Source organism: Pleurodeles waltl, chromosome 4_1, assembly GCF_031143425.1.
Source record: "Pleurodeles waltl isolate 20211129_DDA chromosome 4_1, aPleWal1.hap1.20221129, whole genome shotgun sequence".
Lineage (NCBI taxonomy): Eukaryota > Metazoa > Chordata > Amphibia > Caudata > Salamandridae > Pleurodeles > Pleurodeles waltl.
This window is the reverse complement of record NC_090442.1, coordinates 738,590,203-738,610,843: the sequence shown is the minus strand read 5'-3', so window position 1 is coordinate 738,610,843 and position 20,641 is coordinate 738,590,203.

Below are 20,641 nucleotides of genomic sequence, written 5' to 3'. Positions count from 1 at the left end.
AGCTTTTCACTCCAGGTACATATTGAAGTTTATACAGATAATCCTGTAATCACACAGACAATCTAGCAATTCTTGCAGAGGTTCGTGCTAAACTCCCTGTGGTTAACAATTTGGTCAAAGGTTTATGGTCTGACCTGAATATAAATGTTCTCCCCACATGAACTTTAGAAAATGTTCCATTGCCCACATACATGCTAACGACTCCCTCTCTATCACCGAGTATTTCTCCTCCGTAGGTGACAGAGAACGAGACACAAATGTAATGACAACTTCTTTGCCTTCTTCTGTTCTTTGGGTGAGAACACTTCCTAAACTTTTCCCACTGGCATCTGTTGTCTACCATAGTTTCATCAGTGGGATTGATCCTTGCAACACTGAGCACTGCTTATTGCTTGTTTAATTTCTTTGAATGCAGGCTGACATGTATAACTCCACTCAAAAGTTGCTTTATTCCTGCATTTTTCATTAGCAATAATCTCATATTAATACGCCTTCTCTGAGAAATTTTCAACAAACTTAGAATAAAACTTGGTAATCCTAAGAATGACCGAAGCACATCTTTAGACTTGGGAGGCGGAGCTTTATTTATGGCTTCTACCAATTTTTCTTTAGGTTTTATTCACATCTGGCTTATTTCATGCCCCAGGTACGTAACTTTCCTTTCAGCAACTTTGCACTTAGCATTCTCTGCTGCTAACCCTTAGTTTTCTAAAATGTGTAACACTTTCCTTAAAACTTTATCTTGAGTTTTTTTTTCCCATAACAAAGATATCATCTTGAAAAAATTTAACAATAAGTGTCTAAACAATTACAACTTCTTCCTGTAACTTTCTCCTCCATTACAGACCTCCACCTAACGGTTCAACATTCCCAGACACATTTCTAGAAACAGTCTCAAACCCTATAACATTATACTCCAACCTATGCATTCTTGTGGACCTAAACATTTGGTTTGACAAACCCATTATGCCCCATCTAAAAGCTATCATCACTGGCCCAGTCACATTGAACCTACATCAGATTGTACACAACCCCACACACATCGCTGGACACATCCTAGATGTCATTTTTGCAAACCCCTAAAATAGTTACCATTCAAAGCATCACACCAATCACATGGTCAGGCCATCATTTTGTAACTTCTGACATAAAACACCACAAATCAACACACCCCATAGCACCTTGCATACATACATATATCGACCATGGAGCAAACTAAATTTTGAAGACTTAGAAACATAACTAACAGCCAACACAGATCTAGATGCAATAAATACAATATAAAGTAACAAATCAGAAGGCTGCAACAGACCTGGCACAAAACAAACAACATTCAAACAAACTTCAGCTACACAAACTTAACAGAACATACAAATCATCAATCAAAAAAGCTAAAAAAAAGGTACTACTCAGACAGAATGCAAAATACTAAATCTGCAACTAAAGAATTTTATAAAATTATCAATTAATTTTGAAAACCTAAATGCTTGGAAGGAAGTCATCCCACTACTTAGGATTTCACAAACAAACTGGCAATTCATTACACAACCAAGGCAGAAACAATGGACTCCTATTTGAAACAGAAGAAAACCATCAGCACCATCCCGTTTCCTAAAATCCCCTCCAGGAGTAAAGCAACCCAGCCTCTGCACTCCTTCAAACAAATATCACAAGGTGAATTTATGGATTTGGTCAAAACAAGCAGGCCTTCCGGCTGCCCTTCTGACCCTTGTCCACCACACATCTTTGAGAACATTTATAAATGCAGTCATTGCAATATGTGTAATATACCTTTACACAGAACTCTTAATTTTAGTTTTAATGGAAGTAATACATATAAAATTGAGACATTTATAAATTGCAATACCAAATATGTTGGTTACATAGTACTATGTGAATGTGGTAAAATCTATATGGGTAGTACCACTGGGCCCCTTAAAGAGAGAATTCAGGAGCACATGCGCTCAATAAGGAATAATGACCTCTATTTCCACATAGTGCGCCATATTAGTAAGACACCTCCTACATCGGAGATCCCAGTGATTAAGTATGTGGGGATTAGTCAAACTCTTGTGCATCCTAGAAGTGGGAATAGGATGATGGGATTGAGACTAAATGAGGCAAGATGGATAATCAAACTAAATCCCATTGAACTAGGCATGAATATAGACAGTGAAATGCATATTTCTTTATCATCATATACCAAACAATGGGTAATGTGATATAGATGTATCACATGCTGGACAATTCTCTTTAATGAAATGTGATTGGTATGACCAACGGATGGAGGCATACAATGGTTACCAGTGGCTATACTTTAATGGCTGATAGCAATTTGGAATGTTTATAATAACTTAATTGTATATGGAGACAATAAGATATGTGAAACAATTTTAGAGAATTTTACTAATCTCTCCTGTTTAACAACTATGAATTGTTGCATATGACTACCCCTTTCTATATATACACAGGGGGGCATGTTTAACTCATCTTTTCCTCTCTAACCACTAATTATGAACAAGAGTAAGCACAACTTAACTTTATGCTCATTGATAACTATAGAAAAGGTTATTGGATCCTAGGATGTGAGGTTCAATATGATGATATTTGGCTCATTTCTGGTAATAAGATATAATTAGCAGAATAATACGATTCAAATGCCCTAGGGCATCATGTATATATGGCTCTGCTACAATATGAGGAATTATGGAATGTTGGAACATCTGTGATCCATTTATAACACGGTGTTCTCTTAGCTTTAGGGCATTTTTTGGTATTATATGAAGTTGCCCGTTTTTGGTAACACATGCTGTGGCTTTTATGAATACTAATTTCTCAAATATCTCTCATTTTGAGAACCTGGTGGATATTATAAATGGACAGTGAGTGGTATTGTGATTAAAATTAAGACTTTGCCTTTTCCAATATGGCAACCGATCCCATTGAAGAACCGTTTGAACTTCCATTTCGACTGAAGGTACCAAACATCCATGGACACGCTGTAACTGACACTTTATTTTCAAAAATAGATTCAGTAAACAGGTTTAGTGTGTTGATGACTGCTGTGGATGCTCTTATTCCTTCTGTTTTTGGGCCCTGCGCAGTGTAACAGATATGCGAGAAAGATTGTCTTTACAAAATCGGAGTGCGTATTTTATGAATAATGGGTCGTTTTGATTAGTAAGTGTGAATATCATGATATTCTTTCTGTTTGAAAATGTTCTCATAATATACTAGACAAACATTTTTGATCCTTACTTTTATAAAACAAACAGATGACTTGTATAGGATCTGTGCCTTTTTCAAGATGGCCACCGCCTGATGTGGAAAAACATTTTCGGTTCCTTGTTGAATTGGAGGCTTATGAACTGCGCTCTGATTGGATGTTCTGCCCTTTAAATGGGCTTGACGTAATTGATTCAGGTTTGCTCGCGCGTACCGTGTACGATATGTGGGGACTCAAGTAGAACTACGGAAATACAGGTAAAAATATCGCTATAGAATGTTAAAATGGAGGTTAAAGTGTATTAGACTTTTCTGATGAACAAGTTGTTGTCAAAAGTGTAAGCACTCTAATGTGTATTGTATGAGATTGTTGTAAATACTATCGTCAATAAAATACTAACAAGACTGTTTTCCATCTATGATTGAATTCTTTGCCCTTTGACATGGGGCTGATTCAATCATCTCAGGTTCGCTGACGTGTGCTGGTCACATTATATAGGGCTTCACACATAGTTACATGCTTACGGATATGAACACTGCTGTGGAGATAAAATAACATTATAGCTGTAGCACTTAGCGGGGATTTATATATGATATTGGCCCTGAATTTGTGTTTTGGGATACTTAAATATATTGGACCAAATTATGTGCTGTAGACATGGTTTGGCTAGCTTAATTATGGAAGAATGTGTTATTACTAATTGATTTTTTAGAATTAGATATCTATAATCTTCAGCACGTTATTGTAATGTAGATTTGGATTTTTGTTGTTGTTTGCCTTGTCCAGATGTGTACAAGTAAAGCACTCACAGTGTAGATTGCTATTGAAACTTGGAGACTCCACTTTGGGAACACAAAATTAAACATTGTGCCAAATTGAGATTTTGTCAAATAAACTTTGAGGGAAAATATAAGGTTGGTTTATTTGTAGTTTGTGGGCAATCATTTTGCAATATACATAGTCTGAAATATGCAGCTTTCTGATGAATTTTTGACTTTCCTCTCTAGCGTTGCGTTCCTTGGAATTAAAATGTACTCATGAATGGGAATAAGGTACATGTAGCAATAGAATTTCTATTGCATAGGACACTATGGCCTTACCACAATTTTAACTTTTCAGTCCTGTAAAATATTAAAGCATGTTTTATGGAATATGGGATCACTAGGGTTTTTTTTTGTTTTTTTCCTAACCCTATATCTGTTCTGAATGGACTTATGGGTGATGGAGCACATTTTAATGTATGTTTTTTTTATATGTGCTTGGAAAACTGTGACTTTGGGATACATGGTGCTTTTGGATAATGGTTTTTAAAAGGATTTTTACATTTGGTGGTCTCAGTACTGACGTTTTTAGTAACAATTTGTGAACCAGTGGAACAGGTTGTGTAACACTATCTTTTTATGCTGACTCCTAATCAGCCTTGAAAAAGTCCTGGAATGGGACGAAACACGTTTCGGCTGAAGTCTGCAATTATTGGCTGAGAATATACAAAGATTGAACGTCTTAGATCTGCAACTACTGTTGAGTAAAATTCTATGTGAACTGTCATTTGTTTCTTAAATTGTTTAAGATCGTGTAAATGTATGAGACCATACAAACTATGAATGCAAATATTTATAAGTACTTTAGTAAATGGAATTAGTAAAGATAATAATAACCAGAAAGACATACACCCATATGTCTAAGTATTTTTTTTTCTTTCACTAATCCCCATATTTAATCTGTGTACCAAATATAATTATTCATGTGGTTATAACAAATACTATTCCAACAACCTGATGTAAAATAATTTAGTTATAGAGTGCTCCATTATATTTTTTGTTCTGTTATACCTGTAAGAAGAATCATCAATAACTCTTTAACTACAGGAACTTTTCCTGAAGACCTGAAAAAAACATACATACGGCCGTTATTAAAGAAAACAAACCTAGACCCGCATGATCCCAACAACTACAGACCAATTATAAATGGACCTTTCCTGGGCAAACTGATAGAAAGAGCAGTGTTCGCCCAGATGTCACAATTCATTGAAAACAACTCCATACTTTCAGACTACCAAACTGGATTTCACCCAGGAAGAGGAACTGAATCGGCACTCATAGAAATCTGGGATGATCTTAAAAACACAGTTGACCGCAATGGGGTTTCTGCACTACTTCTCTTGGACCTCTCAGCTGCCTTTGATACTGTTGACCATGACACCCTAATTCAAAGACTCCACAAAGCCGGCATAGAAGGGACTGCTCTCGACTGGATTACAACCTAACTTCAAAACAGAACTAATATTATCTATTCTCGCCCCTTCTCGTCCAAACTCCACCTCACAAAAGCAGCCCCCCCCCCAGGATCAATCACCTAACCTATGTTTTTCAACATCTACATGATATCATCACCAGAACTGATCAATGATTGTCAACCCACATCCTACAACTATGCAGATGACACACAAATACTACTTAAATTGGAATGCCCCAAAGACATTGAAAATTTACAAATCTTCAGTTGCCTCAGAGCCATTGATCAGTGATGACTTGGAGCCATCTCAAATTGAATGCTTCCAAAACGGATATACTCACATGTGGCAACTAGAAAAATTATGATCCACTATGCGCCTGACCTGACGATCTGGGACTACCTCCTCAAGTATCCAAGGAAGTTAAAAACCTTAGAATTACCATGGACTTCAAGTTAACAATGAATGCCGATGTGGACAAATTAGCACAATCAATCTTCATCACCTTGAAGACTCTGCAACTCATCTTTCCCCATCTTGGATTTTCACACAAGGTGCAGGCTACTATCTCTCTTGTAAGATCCAACTTCAAGCTGCTTTGTATCACCCACAAAGCTATCAGTTATCCTGGAACACGACCACTTTTCATCAGAAACAAAATAACCAAATACAACAGGATTGGCACCCCGCCTTAAAACACCACCATACAAGAAAAAGACAATAGGTGGTACATCCTTCTCTGTTCAAGCAGCCAAACTATGGAATTCATTACCCTCAAATATAAGATCCACAGATAACTATCTTGTCTTCAGAAGACTACTCAGTAGTTGGCTCTTTCCTTCATAACCACCATATCCAAACAGCAATGGACTGCATATGCCTGTGTTGATGAATATTTATAATCTGATTGTGTGTGTATTCTAGATATGTATAGCTCTTTAAAAAATATGTCTAGTTACTAGTTCATAATAATAAATTATACACATACTCTTTAAGCATGTTGAACAAATGTATATTTACTCAGGGTTAGATATATATATGTATGTGTGTGTGTGTGTGTGTATATATATGCTTTCTGTGTGTGTTCTATGCTTAACATGTTCATAGGTCATTGCATAGCTCCTCGATAAGTTGTTATATTAGATACTTCTGAATCCCTGCTTTCTGTTTTATATCACAATAAGCAAATGTTATCTTACTTATTTAACAGCAAGCATTTTGCTTGAATGTGAAGGACACTTCTAGGAAAGTACACTTATTAATTAACATCAAATTTTACAAGTCTTAAAAGTCTGTGTTTATACAATACAACTTTACTTCTCATATTATTATACCCATTCTTATATCCTTTGCACATATATTCACTTACTATGTATTTACATATCTATTTATTTATTACTCTAGTCCTACTGTACTAGAGAAAAAAGACATAAAAATAAATAAAATTAAATATATACACTTCAAAAATTAATATTTAAATAAAAAATAAATAAATACAAAATAAAATTAAATTTACTCTCTTGTAAGCTTTACTCTGTCTGTCTCCCTATCACCCTATATCTCTATCAATCTATCCTCCATCCCCACTCTGACTCATCCCAAACCCATTCTACTACTTTGAGCTCCAAAATAACCCTGCCTAAGCTCTTCCCTCCTCTACCGCTCCTGGCTCACCCAACACCTCAGTTTACTACTATGATCTCCCAAACAACTCTACTAAATTCTCCCTCATTTATCTAACCTTTGACTCATCCAAAACCCCATCTGCTACTATGATCTCCCTAACCCCTTTCCACAGACTCCCCACTTCCCCATCCCTCCTTTGAGAATTGAGAATTCCATCACCACTTAATATATATATATATATATACATATATATATATATATATATATATATATATATATATATATATAAGAACTTTACGAACATTCTATACTCTACATTGTACTTCGCTGTTCAAAATAAGTAATACATAACCACTACTACAGTGCTCTGTGGATCTACCCATCAGCCAGTCATTATGCTGCTGTCTGCTATTTGAGACTTTGATGAAGTTGGGAAGGTGTTGGGAGGGTTAATTGAGGTTGTATGCCAGTTGTTTAGAGCTGGATGCAGCATGAGGTCTTTTCAGAAAGTTGGACGAAGTCTGCTGATATTCTGGGTCGGTTAGTTGAAGTTGGATGCCTTTTTGGACAGTTGGCCGAAGTGGGAAGCCATAGTTGGACACAGCTGGAGGATATTTTTGAGAGTTAGTCGAGACTGGAGAGTATGTAGTACATTTGTTCAGTGTTGGAGAGGATTTGAGGCTAAATGTCCTACCGTGGAGAATATTTTAGGAGTTATCACGTTTAGGAAGATGTTTAGAGCTGACTAGAGCTCTAGATTTTAGTGACGTAAATGTGGCTTTCTATTCAGTAATGTTTTATAGTCGGAGGGATCTTCATATTTGTTGTGGTTTGGTCTTAATATCGACTAAGCCATGAAGAAGTGTTTTCGTTTGCTGAACTGCAGCTTTAAGGGCTAAAAATAAAGAGTGTTTGCTCAGCAGCCCCCTGTGGACTCTCGCCTGCACTCCTGCCTGTTGCCTTGGAAGTCCTCAGCATCCTGGCTGACGCCGTCCCTGGAGCCCACGCACGGCCCTCTGGGAGTCAGGAGCCAGGGTAACTGGGCCGGAGGCACGCGGGGTGGCTGCACAGGATAGGCCTTCGGTGGAGCAGAAAGGAACACCAGGTGCCCAGACCCGTCGGGGGATTTAATGTGAAATGACACAAGCGAATTTCCAAGCCATCCATTTCATTTTTAAATATTTGCCTGGTTCCGTTACCAAACACCTGTGTCGCTTCTGTGTACAACAAGAAAGAGTAGAAATGCAAGTAACTGAGTGTAATGTTAATCTAACGCACAATGTGAGTTGAATCGCCTCCAGACGCTTGGGCATGCTGTCCATATGCCTCAGAATGTCCATGTGCTCATGCTACTCACACTTTCCATGTCCACGATACTCCTCAGACTGTCCATGTGCCACGTGCTGCTCAGACTGTCCCTGTGCCACGTGCTCCCCAGACTGCCCATGTGCCCCACGGTCTATCCCGTGTCCTTTTCTTCTACTTGTTCATGTATGCCACGCTCCTCACCAACTGTCAATGCACCCCACGCTTCTCACTGCCCACGTACCCCCCGCTATCCTCCATGTTCACGTACCCCGCGCTCCATAGACTGCCTGTCCAATCATACTGTGCTTCTCTTACTGTCCCATTGTGTGCCCCAGTCTCCTACACTCCCTGACCTTGTGCTCTGGCCTCTTTAAGGTGTATGCTGGTTTGTTTGAAGCGCCCCACACAATTTGTCCCCGGGCCCTAAGCCCCTCTCCCACACTCTATCTGCCCATTATCTGCAATCTCCTCACACTCTGACTGTATGCCCCAAGCTCTTAGCACTTTCTGTCTGCCTGTCTCAAGCTCCTTGTGATGATTGTGCTTGCACTGAAGCTATTTACAGTATCTCTGTGCCCTAAGCTCCTCACACTGTGTGCCACTGCACCTCGCCCTTGCTGAGGAGGTCGCTGTGCTGGGAAGAAGACACATCTTATGCTCCGCTCTGCTCAGTATGGATTAGTGGGAGACACAGCCATGATGGGTCTCTTCTCTGCCCTAGAGCATTAGACTTTGTGTCGGCGCAAGAACCAGAAAGGCACAAAAGAAAGAAAGCAAAAGATAGGAAAACGGCAGTGAAGGGAGGAAGCATGGATGAAAAGGAACCTACAAGAGTGAATTAAAGAGACAGGAAGTGCGGGTGGTGGAAAAAAGAGGTGTGAGGTGGAATCAAAACTAGGCAGCCATGGAAATCTGCAACCTTCACATGTGGCAGCTCTGTCAGAAACACTTTGGGTCCCATGAACCCATGAGCTAAATAGGAAAGGGGTGATGTGGGTTATGATTCGGGGAACTTTTACCTTATTAGTTCACATTTAATGGGTACACACTGTCTTATTTAGATAGTACTAAAACTGAGTATTGCCTTTTGTAAGTATTGAGAGGAGTTGGCACTTCAAGCAATGAATGGACCAAGGAATATCAATTTTAAAAAATGTCACCAATTGGGGAATACACCATCAAAGTAACACAAATGAAAAAACATAATACGAATATAGTTGAAGAGTGCCCAGAAGAAAAAATAATGCAGAAATTGAAGGAAGTAAGAGGGGGCATGAACGTTCTTTATCCATTATACATGTGCGGGTACCTTAATTTGAATGTTGCCCGGTGTGGGTGAAGGTCCGTGGGTAAGGGTGAGACGCTGGACATTTTTGAGATGATGACTGTACGGATGTCATTTTCACGTCAGAAAGATTCCTACTGTCATGGCTATAGCTTGGGAAAGAGAGACGAACCAGTGGGCTTGGGCAGATGGGTTGTACATTATTACACTTTGTGATAGGGAAACAATGAGACTCTAAAAGTGTTGACTTGGAATTCGATAACAACTGAAGGAGTATCTTTAACAAATGATGCAACATTGGAAAAAAGTGCTGGTGATGAAAATTCTGCTGCCATAAAATGGGTTAAGGTTCATGAACAGTGGGGTATGAGGCGTGCTAATACCAGTCAGCTAGTTCTGCTGACCGCTGACCACTGGAGTCTGATCCACTCCATATTTTAGGTGCGCGGTTGTGACCTGCCTGAACAATTCAATAAGGGACACTAAGGTCCAGATTTACAAAGTTGTCAGGTAACGCAGTGCACCACCCAAACTTGTTTAGCTGTGTTACATAAGATGGAGAGAGCAGGGAAGAGCCATATCCACTAAGACATGACACTCTCCTGCTCTCTTCCTAGCGCTGGATCACAATCAGGCTGACGAGCGTGACACACCCGCCTTTGCACTACAGTGAAAAGATGCCTGCATCCAGTACCCTCCCAGAACACAGTACTGTGCATGGGATGAGCGAGAGAGTGTGAGACAAGAGAGGCAGAGAAGCACAGAAAAGGGTGAGGAAATAAAACCCCCCAAAAATAGTAAGTTTAGATAAAATAAATATTGCGATAGGTTAGGGGAGGTGCTACAGTTCTGGTCCTGAATTGCACAGTACTGGAGGGATGCAAACTCCACACCCACAGTTACTAGTCTGGTGTGGGAACACCCCGCCATTACCTTCCAGATCCAGTTTTAAAGAGATAAAGCTGCACAGAAATCCAATTTTCATGGGGGTTAATTCTTCCATTTACTACTGGCTGTGAACATGCAGGAATTGGGAGGAGGGGCTTTTGCCCGGGGTGGTGGAGGGAGGGGTTTGGGAAGATATGGAAGGAAGGGGAAGGAGTATTCTGGTACTGAGACCAATGTATGCTACCCCTTTCTGTAAAGTGAGAGTCGGTGAGGATTTGGGGTCTGCCTGCTGTTTCAGTAGAAGCCTGAAGTAATTTTACCCGTAAGAATATCCATCTGGTAAAGTTGGGTCCAGTGTTCCTCACCACACCAGACTGATATGATGCCCCTAGCTCAAAGAAGGAGTGCTTTCCAATTCTCCTTGCCCCAACTTAAACTTATGTTTGGCTGATGGAGAATACCTAAACAACCACGTATACATTATTAAAACATTTCTGCGTGTTAGAGAGCTCTGCTGTCCCACAAACCCTTACCGCTCAGCCAAGCTGCCAGTTTGGCCATCATCCATACGCAGATGAGAAGTGGGTGTTATCACTTTACCCCTCGCCTGGTCTTTTGAGAGATTTCCTTCTGATCTTAGAGACTCATATAATGGTCTGCCGCAAGGATCGTCTCCCATCGTAGGTACTACCTTTTGGGACCCTCCTCGTTGGCAAGCTAGGAGATAGATTCCTAATGCTCAGGTATCCCTTTCTGGTCTGCTGAGAGAGGGCTTTGCATCGTGAGGGATGCTGCATCAATGTATCGCATCCTATTCACTTACCTCTGGTCAGTACTTTAAACTGAAATATAGCAGGGAGGGTAGCCACTATTCCAGAGTACCTGTTTGCTTCTGAGAAGTGCTGATATTCTTCCTATAAAAGTATCGCTCCAGCGCTGAGCAGTGCAGGCACTCTCCCTATCAAGTTAGAGAAGTGCAGGTAGTTAGGCCCATATTTTTGGGCTTTCTGGAACAGGGCCGCGTATCAAGCCAGCTTGCTGCGCTGCCCTTCGCCACAGAGAATGGCCAGGAGTGCACTGTATTTATCCAATGACGCATTCTTGTCCTTTCACCCTGCACTGGTGTCCTTCTGGCAGCCTAGCACCAATGCAGGCAGGTGCTTGCATTGCATGCAGGATTAGTTTTGTGCAGGAAGGAAGATCTTCCTGCACAAAAACAATCCTGAGAGTTTTTTTCCAAGAGGAAACAAGAAGAAGAAATAAACATGTTTCTCCTCCTTACGCCTCTCCTGGGGAGGCGTACCTTTTTGGGGCATTCCCAAGTTTACAAGTTCTCGAAGTGAGTCAAAATCTTTGGATGTTGTGTAATGTAACACAGTGATTTGTGCTGCACTACATTATGCGATATTTATGAAGCCACGCAGGTCCACGCAAGGTGGCCTTGTGTGGCTTCATAAATCTCACTTAAGGTTTGCATCGCTCTTGCTGCTACGCATACTAGGCCACAAATATCACTCTTAGTGCCTGACAGCACATGTTCATTTAAAGCACTGCCTCTGGTCGATGGCCCTCCCAAACTTCTCAAATTCCAGCCCCCACCCCTCTTTTTAGGGGTGTTCCGCTCACCCTGGACTTCCAGCCCCACCTATCATACCCATGCATGATCTCTAGGTTGTTCACCTTCCAGTCCACCACAATTTTACAGTGGCTCCAGTGCTTACTTTGTAAATAAATAAATAAACAAATAAATAAAAAGTGTAGGAGCCCACCGTCGGCGCTGCCAAACGGGGGCTGCTGAGTACCTCACTGCCTAGTCTTGATTCCACCTCATGTCTCTTTCCTTCCCACTCTACTCTTCCTCTTGACGATTCTTCTCCATGCCAGCTTTCTCCCTTTGTCACTCTTTTCTATTCTTTCCCTTTACCTTTCCCCTTTCCTGCCCTCCTTTCTCGTGCTCTGGTCTGATGATGTGAAATAAATCCTAGGCCTCAGAAATCAGTGCTGGTGCCCAGCACGTGCAACCACTGGTATAGATTAAGCAATGATTGCTTTACCACTAGCTGGCTCAGTGAGAGACAAGCTGCCGGTCGGCGTGACTGGGCAAGTAGCTCTCCCTGGGTGGAGGAAAATGTACTCTGTCCCTGTGGAAGCATCACAACCTCTTGTGCCCCAGCTCACTTTCGGTTACTTGGACACGCGTCCCTCCAAGACTATCATGTGTGCTGTAAAATATATCTGCTGTCGGAGTGGACAACACTGACCGCACACAAAAGGACTATAATGTGGGGTGCAGCGAATGCCCCTGTGTGAAGCCCTAACTAATCTGTGCTCTTACATAACCTGCGACCTACCCACACATATTCCGAGGCGCCCCATTGTCCATGGAAAAGGACATGGAGGGAGGGAAAAGATACAACAGGAACTGATTTGATTCCGACTTTGTTTTATTGTTTTATATAGACACATAAACAACCCACTGACATCTTGGAGCATTTGACAAACTAGGATTCTGTCACGAGATATGAATGATGACAAGTCATGACTCAGCCAAGCAAACATTAATATTTTCCAAAGGATAGTACGTTAGAAGTATCCTGGTTTCCAGCATGCATATCCCATGTTGCGTTTGCCTGCACTGGACAATTAGTACCAGCTTCCTCTGGAAATGGGTTTAAGGATGAGCATAAAATGTTCATCAATACACAAGCAGGGGCACCGAATGTAATTCCCTCCCTTGCTTCAAAGGACCTGTGATCACCCGGATATCTGATGGCAAGGAGTGCCTTAACTGCTCCCTAAGGCATACTGGAAGGTAGTGTAAGGATTTCAGAGGGAGGGAACAGAGTTATTTTTTTGATCAGAGTCTTGGTGGACGCTGCATTTTGGGTCACTCAGAGTCCCTCGAGCTGTTTAACAAGACGGATCCATAGAGAAGCGGTACACTTCAGTGTTACATGTACAGGATCCCAGCTAGCGGTCTCATGATGGTTGACTGTACAACTGAAGAACCACGATTGAGCGCACTGCCCAGATGGAGGACTCACACGTCGATCAGCAAACCCCGGATGACTCGGGTCCTTTCCTATCACTATGGAAGATGATGTATGACCAGAACGTCTATGTGTGTATGGATTACACATGTGGAAAACCTAACGAAAGAACTTGGGTCCTTAGTTAAGGCATGGTCGACTTTACTCCATTCCCCCAGATCTGCAGAGGAATGCACTCCACTGCCGTGGCAGAGTACAACCTGCCAAATGGAGACATCTCCTACAGGCAGGCAGAGACCTTTGTGCCTACAGAAGAGCTTTGAAAACCAAACTCCACAAGAAGGAATTTGCTCTTGAAAAACAAGAAAAACAAATGCCCCAGCCATGCTCAGAGATTTTCCCAGCATTTATGGAATACTCATTTGTTTTTCTGGCGGTCTCAGATATGAAAATATTAGAGCTGAATTTTCATCTTAAATAAGGCAAGCAGTCTAAGGTACTTCGACCATAGCCTAATGTGAGTCAGACTGCTGGTCCAAGGCTTCCACTGGCAGAGCCAGTGGGGTCTCCCCTGGCAGGAACAGAGCAGGGGAACTGCGAGCCTTGTGGACAGTGTGCTTGCGGCTTCTGTGGGAGAGATGCTGTTTGCCAAAACCCTAAATAAAACCCTCGGTACTTGTTTTACTCACTTTCAGACCTCCAGACCCCATGTACTCCATTACAGCAGAATACTCACATGCCACACCAAATCCCGCCAGTGGGGTCACTCGAAGACAGGTAGGGTGAGTAAAAGCACAGTACTGGGCCCTGAGTCGTCTTATCAGGTGTCTCAGACAGATGTTAATTATCAGAGGGTGTGAAGGGTCACAGGGGCACCCTCAATTTTTGCACTGATGAAAACACAATGATCTTCATTCTTGCCCACTGATCCCCATTCTGACAGAAAGGATCAGAACCACTCTATGACATCCACTTGTCCTTAGCCAATAGTGGTGCACCAGCCAATCCAATTGGAAGGTTGCATCTTCAAGGTCGAAGGTCGCAGGCATGCCTAACCTGTGGAGGAGTGAGGTCACCTGTTGTCAGCCTGCTCTAAGACGTCTTCACGAATGGGCCCAGCATTGGTTCACTCATCCATGCACACAAATCTTGACTGGCGATACCCTCTTAGATTTTCAATAAAAATACAGCTGATTTATGTCTGCCTGTTTGTTCTACTCGCGAAGAGCTCTCTAACGCCCTCCCAACCCCCTGGAGTCACGCAGCATTATTCAATAGCATCTGAACCCTCGTACTTACTAGTTATACTCACTTAGCATCAAAGGGCTGAGGCCTGAGTGAGGGATTTACAAAGTTACTCACCGCTGCCTTAGACCTGCTCCTAAGCCTCAGGGACTCGGCGATGGATCGATGGAGTAAAAGTCTATCGATCAGTCGGCCTCGTGTGGACTTAGGAAGTCGGAACCTGTGTCCTCGTCGCAGCGCATATAACGGGGAATCCCCATGACTCTCATCGTCAGTGTGGGTAAACTCGGCGGACCAATCAGTGAGACTGGTAGAGCTGTGCTAGAGGAAGTGAAATGTCAGATAAACTTGGCAACTCCGACAGAGCCAAGGCCTTGGAACGTGAGGATCAGTCACTGGGCAGTCAAGAACTGTGGTTGACTCTGCCTAAGGAGTTTCGGGAGCATGCAGACACATTTCCGTACAGGCGGTCCACCTCTAACAGCGTGATTTGGTGACTTCTTAACTAATTGGTAACCAGTGTATCTCCCTTGGAAAGTTATACACCTGATTTTTAGGTCGAAGACTACTACTACTGATAACAACATCAGGGACATTCGGAAAGCTTCCCTGGGCAAGCATTGCTTACCATTGCTTACCATTGGCTTTGTGGTTTGTATCTCACATTTGCCTGCTATTTGCTGGTCCTGTTTGTTTTAGGCTGATCAAAGCGAGAGGGTTTATGTGACAATGCTCGCTCCTGCTGGCTTGAGGAAGGTTGTGCGATGTTATTTTTTTATAGCATAACACTTCACAAAATTTAAATGTCTGTAAATAAACTGTGCAGATATTTCAGAATATGTCGGAATTAGGACAGCACAAACGAAGCACTTTTTTTGGCAATTCTGAAGTGTGGTGGAAACAAATATTTTAAAACTATCTAAACAAATGAATAACTACAAATGAATAACTAGGTGATATCTCTTCCACAGGTCATTGTTTGTGCGCTGCATTCTTTTATCAGTTAAACTGTATGTCTGTGCAATTGTAATTGTAATTTCAATTGAAGATGTGTTGTCTGTAATGGCAGTAAACTACTTCACCAGGCATACTCCACTTTACCCAACTCCACTGTACTCTACACCACTCCACGTCACTGCACCATACTCTGTACCACTGTAGTCTATGCCACTTCACTCTGTGCCTCTCTATTCTTCTCTATGTCACTGCATTCTACCCCACACTACTCAACTATGCACCACGGCACTCTTAGCCACTGGATTCTATACCAACTCAGTCTACTCTGCAACACTGCACTGTACACCACTACTCTCCGAGCCACTCTGCTTTGGATTGCTCCACTCTATGCCACTGAACTCTATGCCCTTCCACTGTAAGCCACTCTAATTTACTTTGCAGCCTACGACACTCAACTCTATGCCACTGCACTCTATGCCACTCTATACCATTCCATGCCACTGCAATCTACCCTGCGCTACTCCACTCTATCCCACTCTATTTTATACCACTGCATACGTTACTGCACTACACACCAATCTACTCTACACCATTGCACTCTACATCACTTTACTCTGTACCGCTCCCTGCCACTGTACTCTACACCAATGAACTCTATGCCACTCCACTCAACACTACTGCACTTTACAACACTATACCCTGCAACACTGCACTCTCTGCCACTGAACCCTATGCCACTCTACTCTGCCCCACTGCACTCTACTCTAAGCCACTCTACGCCAATGCACTCTACGTCATTACACTCTATGCCAATTCACTCTACGCCACACTAATGTACTGTGCACCACTGCACTCTACTCCACTTCACTTTACGCCTCTCTACTCTGCTCAGCACCATGCTACTCTATGCCAGTGCACTCTACCCCACTCTACTATGCACCACTGCACTCTTCACCACTGCACTCTACACCACTCCAGCCTAGGTCACTTCTCTCTACATGACTCCACTCTATGCCATTCCACTCAATGCCACTCTACTCTGCATCACTGCACTCTATGCCACTACTCTATGTCACTGCACTCTACCCTGCACTACTCCACTCTATACCATTTCACTCTACTCTGAAACAATATATTCTATGACTCTGCACTCTATGCCACTCCACTCTACTCTGTCACTGCTCTCTTTGCCACTGCACTCAACTCTGCACCACTCGACGCCACTGTATTCTACACAACATTATTCAAAACCAAAGCACTCTATGCCACTGCACTTTATGGCAACTACTATGCACCACTGTACTCCATGCTACTATGCTCTACTCTGCAGCACTTTACACCACTGCATACTATGCCACTCTACACTACTGCACTCTCTGGCATGCTATTCTATTCTTCACCATTGTCAACACCACTGCACCCTGCACCACTGCACTTTACAACACTGCACTATATGACACTGCACTCTATGACACTACACTCAATGCAAACCATTCCGCACCACTGCGCTCTATGTCACTGCATTCTACTCTGCAAAACGTAACTCAATGCCACTGTGCGCCAATGCAGTATGCCACTACACTCTATGTCACTCTAGTCTGCATCCATGTACGCTACACCACTTTAATCTATTCTGCACAACTGCACTACATGCCACTGCACTCCATGCAAATGCACTCTACTCTACACCACTCTACTCTACACCTCTGCATTCTAACCTGCACTACTCCACTGTTCCCTGCACCACTTCACTCTATGCCACTACACTGTACTCTGAAAAAAATCATCTCTAAGCCACTGCCTCTGCACCACTCCACTCTGACCCATTCATTGCCATTACACTCTACGCCACTGCAGTCTCCTCTGCTCCACTCTATGACACTGCATTCTACGTCACTCTACTCTACGTCACAGCACTCTACGCCAATGCACTCTACACCACTTTACTCAAAACCAATGCACTCTGCACCAATGCACTCTACGCCAAGCTACTCTGCACTACTGTGCTTTACATCACTTCACTCTAGACCCCTCTACTCCACTCGGCGACACTACACTCTGTGACACTCTACTACATTCTATGCTACTCTACAACAATACTCGACTCTATGCAACTGCCTCTACGCCATTCCATGCCACTTTACTCCATTCTATTCTATAACACACTACTGCATTCTGCTCCTCTCCACTCTATGCCACTCCACACAGCTCAACTCTACAACACTCGACTCCACTATATGCCATTCCACTCTCCTATACTTCTCCACTCTATGCCACTCAACTCTATGTAGTGTAAATAACAATTTTTTCCTGCCCTCCCCCCTCCCAACAATGCAAACCTTCATGTGATCACAACAATATTGTAAGCAGAAAGGTACATGTAGGGTCACTCCATCACTCATAGTCCTTAGACTCTCTTCCATTGTCAACTCCTCCACAGGAGTTAAACAAGCAAGTATTGGCAAACTCAATCGTCTTCTCTTTAGTATAGTGGAAAACAATCTATATAGCATCACTAAAAACACGCTGCACAAGTACAGCATGGAAGCAGTAGCGCAAGGTTCGCTAGTATAAAGAAAAGATACAGCATAGGCATCAGCAGTGCAAGCTTCCCTACGACCAGCAGCACACTTAGGGGCTTAATTACAAACCCCTAGCACCACTGGAGCATCACTTTTAGTAGCACTCTTGTGGCGCTGTCCCATTTCCATATTCCCAAGGCAGAGCTAAGCCACTTTGCGTGGCTTAACAGCACCTTGTAAATATGGGCCCCCTGACGCAGTGTCCTGTGGCAGAGGGCAGTGCAATGGGTGTTGCTGTGGGCTTTTCTACGCAACACTCATTGCTTTTGACACTGCCGCAGATCTTTGAGAAATGGTAAATGTGAAGCAGCGCCAAAAACTAACGCCACCCCCGGGATGGCATTAGAGTGGCGCAATGAGGAGAAATACTTTTATTTCTCATTTTTGCTTTTTGTATGTGTGTTGCATTATGCAGAAGGCATAGAAAAAGCAAAACGCCATTATTGATTGTTTATCTGCACATAAGCAATCATTAAATAATGATGATTTGCTACTTCTATGTGTGGTGCATTATGCAGCACACATTGAAGTAACAATTCACCATTATTGTTTGTTTTTTGTGCAGGAAGAAACACCGTCCTGCACATAAGCAATCATTCCCTGCAAAGCACTATGGTGCAAGGGTGCCTGCGTTGGTGCTAGGCAGCTAATTATAGTGCCGGCGCTAGGAAAAACACAGGGGTGTGCCATATTTTCATAAATATGGCACATCCCTGTGTCTCTGAAGTGCAGTGCCTAACTGGGCTGCTTTCTTGTAAATGAGGCCCCCAGAGTGAAAACATCAGTGTTGCATGTTTCTTCTTCTTAAACATCTGTCAGTTCCCATTGGATGCTATTGGATGACCTCAAAGTAGGCACATAATAACACAAGACGTTTTGGAGAGCAGGACAAATAGTGGGGTACAGAGGGAAACCTCGTAAAACCAGTGGGATAGATAGACATCACACAGTGCTGCATACTTTGCTAAAAGGACTAGCTTGAGTATTGTTTTGTGATCTCAAGTATTCATCTGGAGTATTGCTGCGATCTTTAAACACCATTTTTAGGATATTGCTTCCCAATTTGGAGACCACGTTTTATGTGTTTTCTGGTTCTGGAGAGCTCCACTGGGGTCACTGTGTCAAATGGTTGAAGTCCCATCTGGGGTATTGTGTCCACTTCATGAAGTATTGCCCCTACTTTTAGAGGCCATGTCTGCCACATTTTATCTCAAGTGGTCATGTTTTGCAAAATGCCTTGTAGTGGAGGCTGCACCTGAGGAACTGGTGTCTAGTTCTCGAGGCCACCCCTGGCATATTGTGTGCAGTTCAAGAAGGGTCATTGAAGGGGTCAGCTGGAGTCAGTGCTTAATTTGTAAAAATAAGAAAAGTGAGGGGTTCCACAATGTTTTTCTTAGGAGGCGGCTTCCCACTTCCACCTCTTGTACTGTCTCCGCCTGCATGAACAGTGTCCAAAGCCTACTGTAATACCTCTCCTGAATTGCACTCAGTGAGCCAGCCTTGCTCAAATTTGAGCTCTGAGGGAGGTCTCCTTGTGAAAACTTTGAAAAATGGGGTAAAGTATTGCCTTTCACGTAACATTTTTTACTTACATTTGCTAAAAAGCCAGAGACTCTGAGAGAGCACTCGGGACATCTCAATATAACCATTTGTGGGGCCTTTGGTTTTTATACCTCCACAGATTTCCTGGTGGTTTCCACTTTAGGTAATAAGTGTGAGTGTGTCTCACTAAGGGAAAAGATCAATTCCCTGAAACAAAATGTGAAGGTACACCACAAGATAAGCATGTTCTAGAACAACCTATTCATTTACCCCAAGTAGCTCAGTATGAATCTGACAGCTTAAACCAGTCACGCCTTTTAATCACACAGTACACTGCAAGCTTGGTGTTTTGAGCTCATGCTTACAATTAAAATTGAGAGCCAGGGAATGCAATATGTTGTTGGCAAAAAACCCAGGACTGGCAGAGAGTGTCAGAAGCAACATGGGACCGTGTAGCTGCATTGCATTAATGTGGTTTACTTGGGAATAGCTATTATTAAACACATTTACCAAGTACCAGTTTTGCAAACTAGAAAATAAAAACCTAATGCAAATGTACAAAATTGTTATGGATAATGATGGTTTGCCCTGTAAAAAATATCCTTTGTCCCTGTGATATGACACAAATCAAAGATAGTCGGATAGGAGGTCTGTGTAAGGGGAGCTGGCTGGGCCTGGGATGTAGATATCCATGCCCTGCATGGAGCCTGTGCTCATTCAGAACCGAAAGTAGTCCCTCTCTCAGTCAGCTCTGTTAAG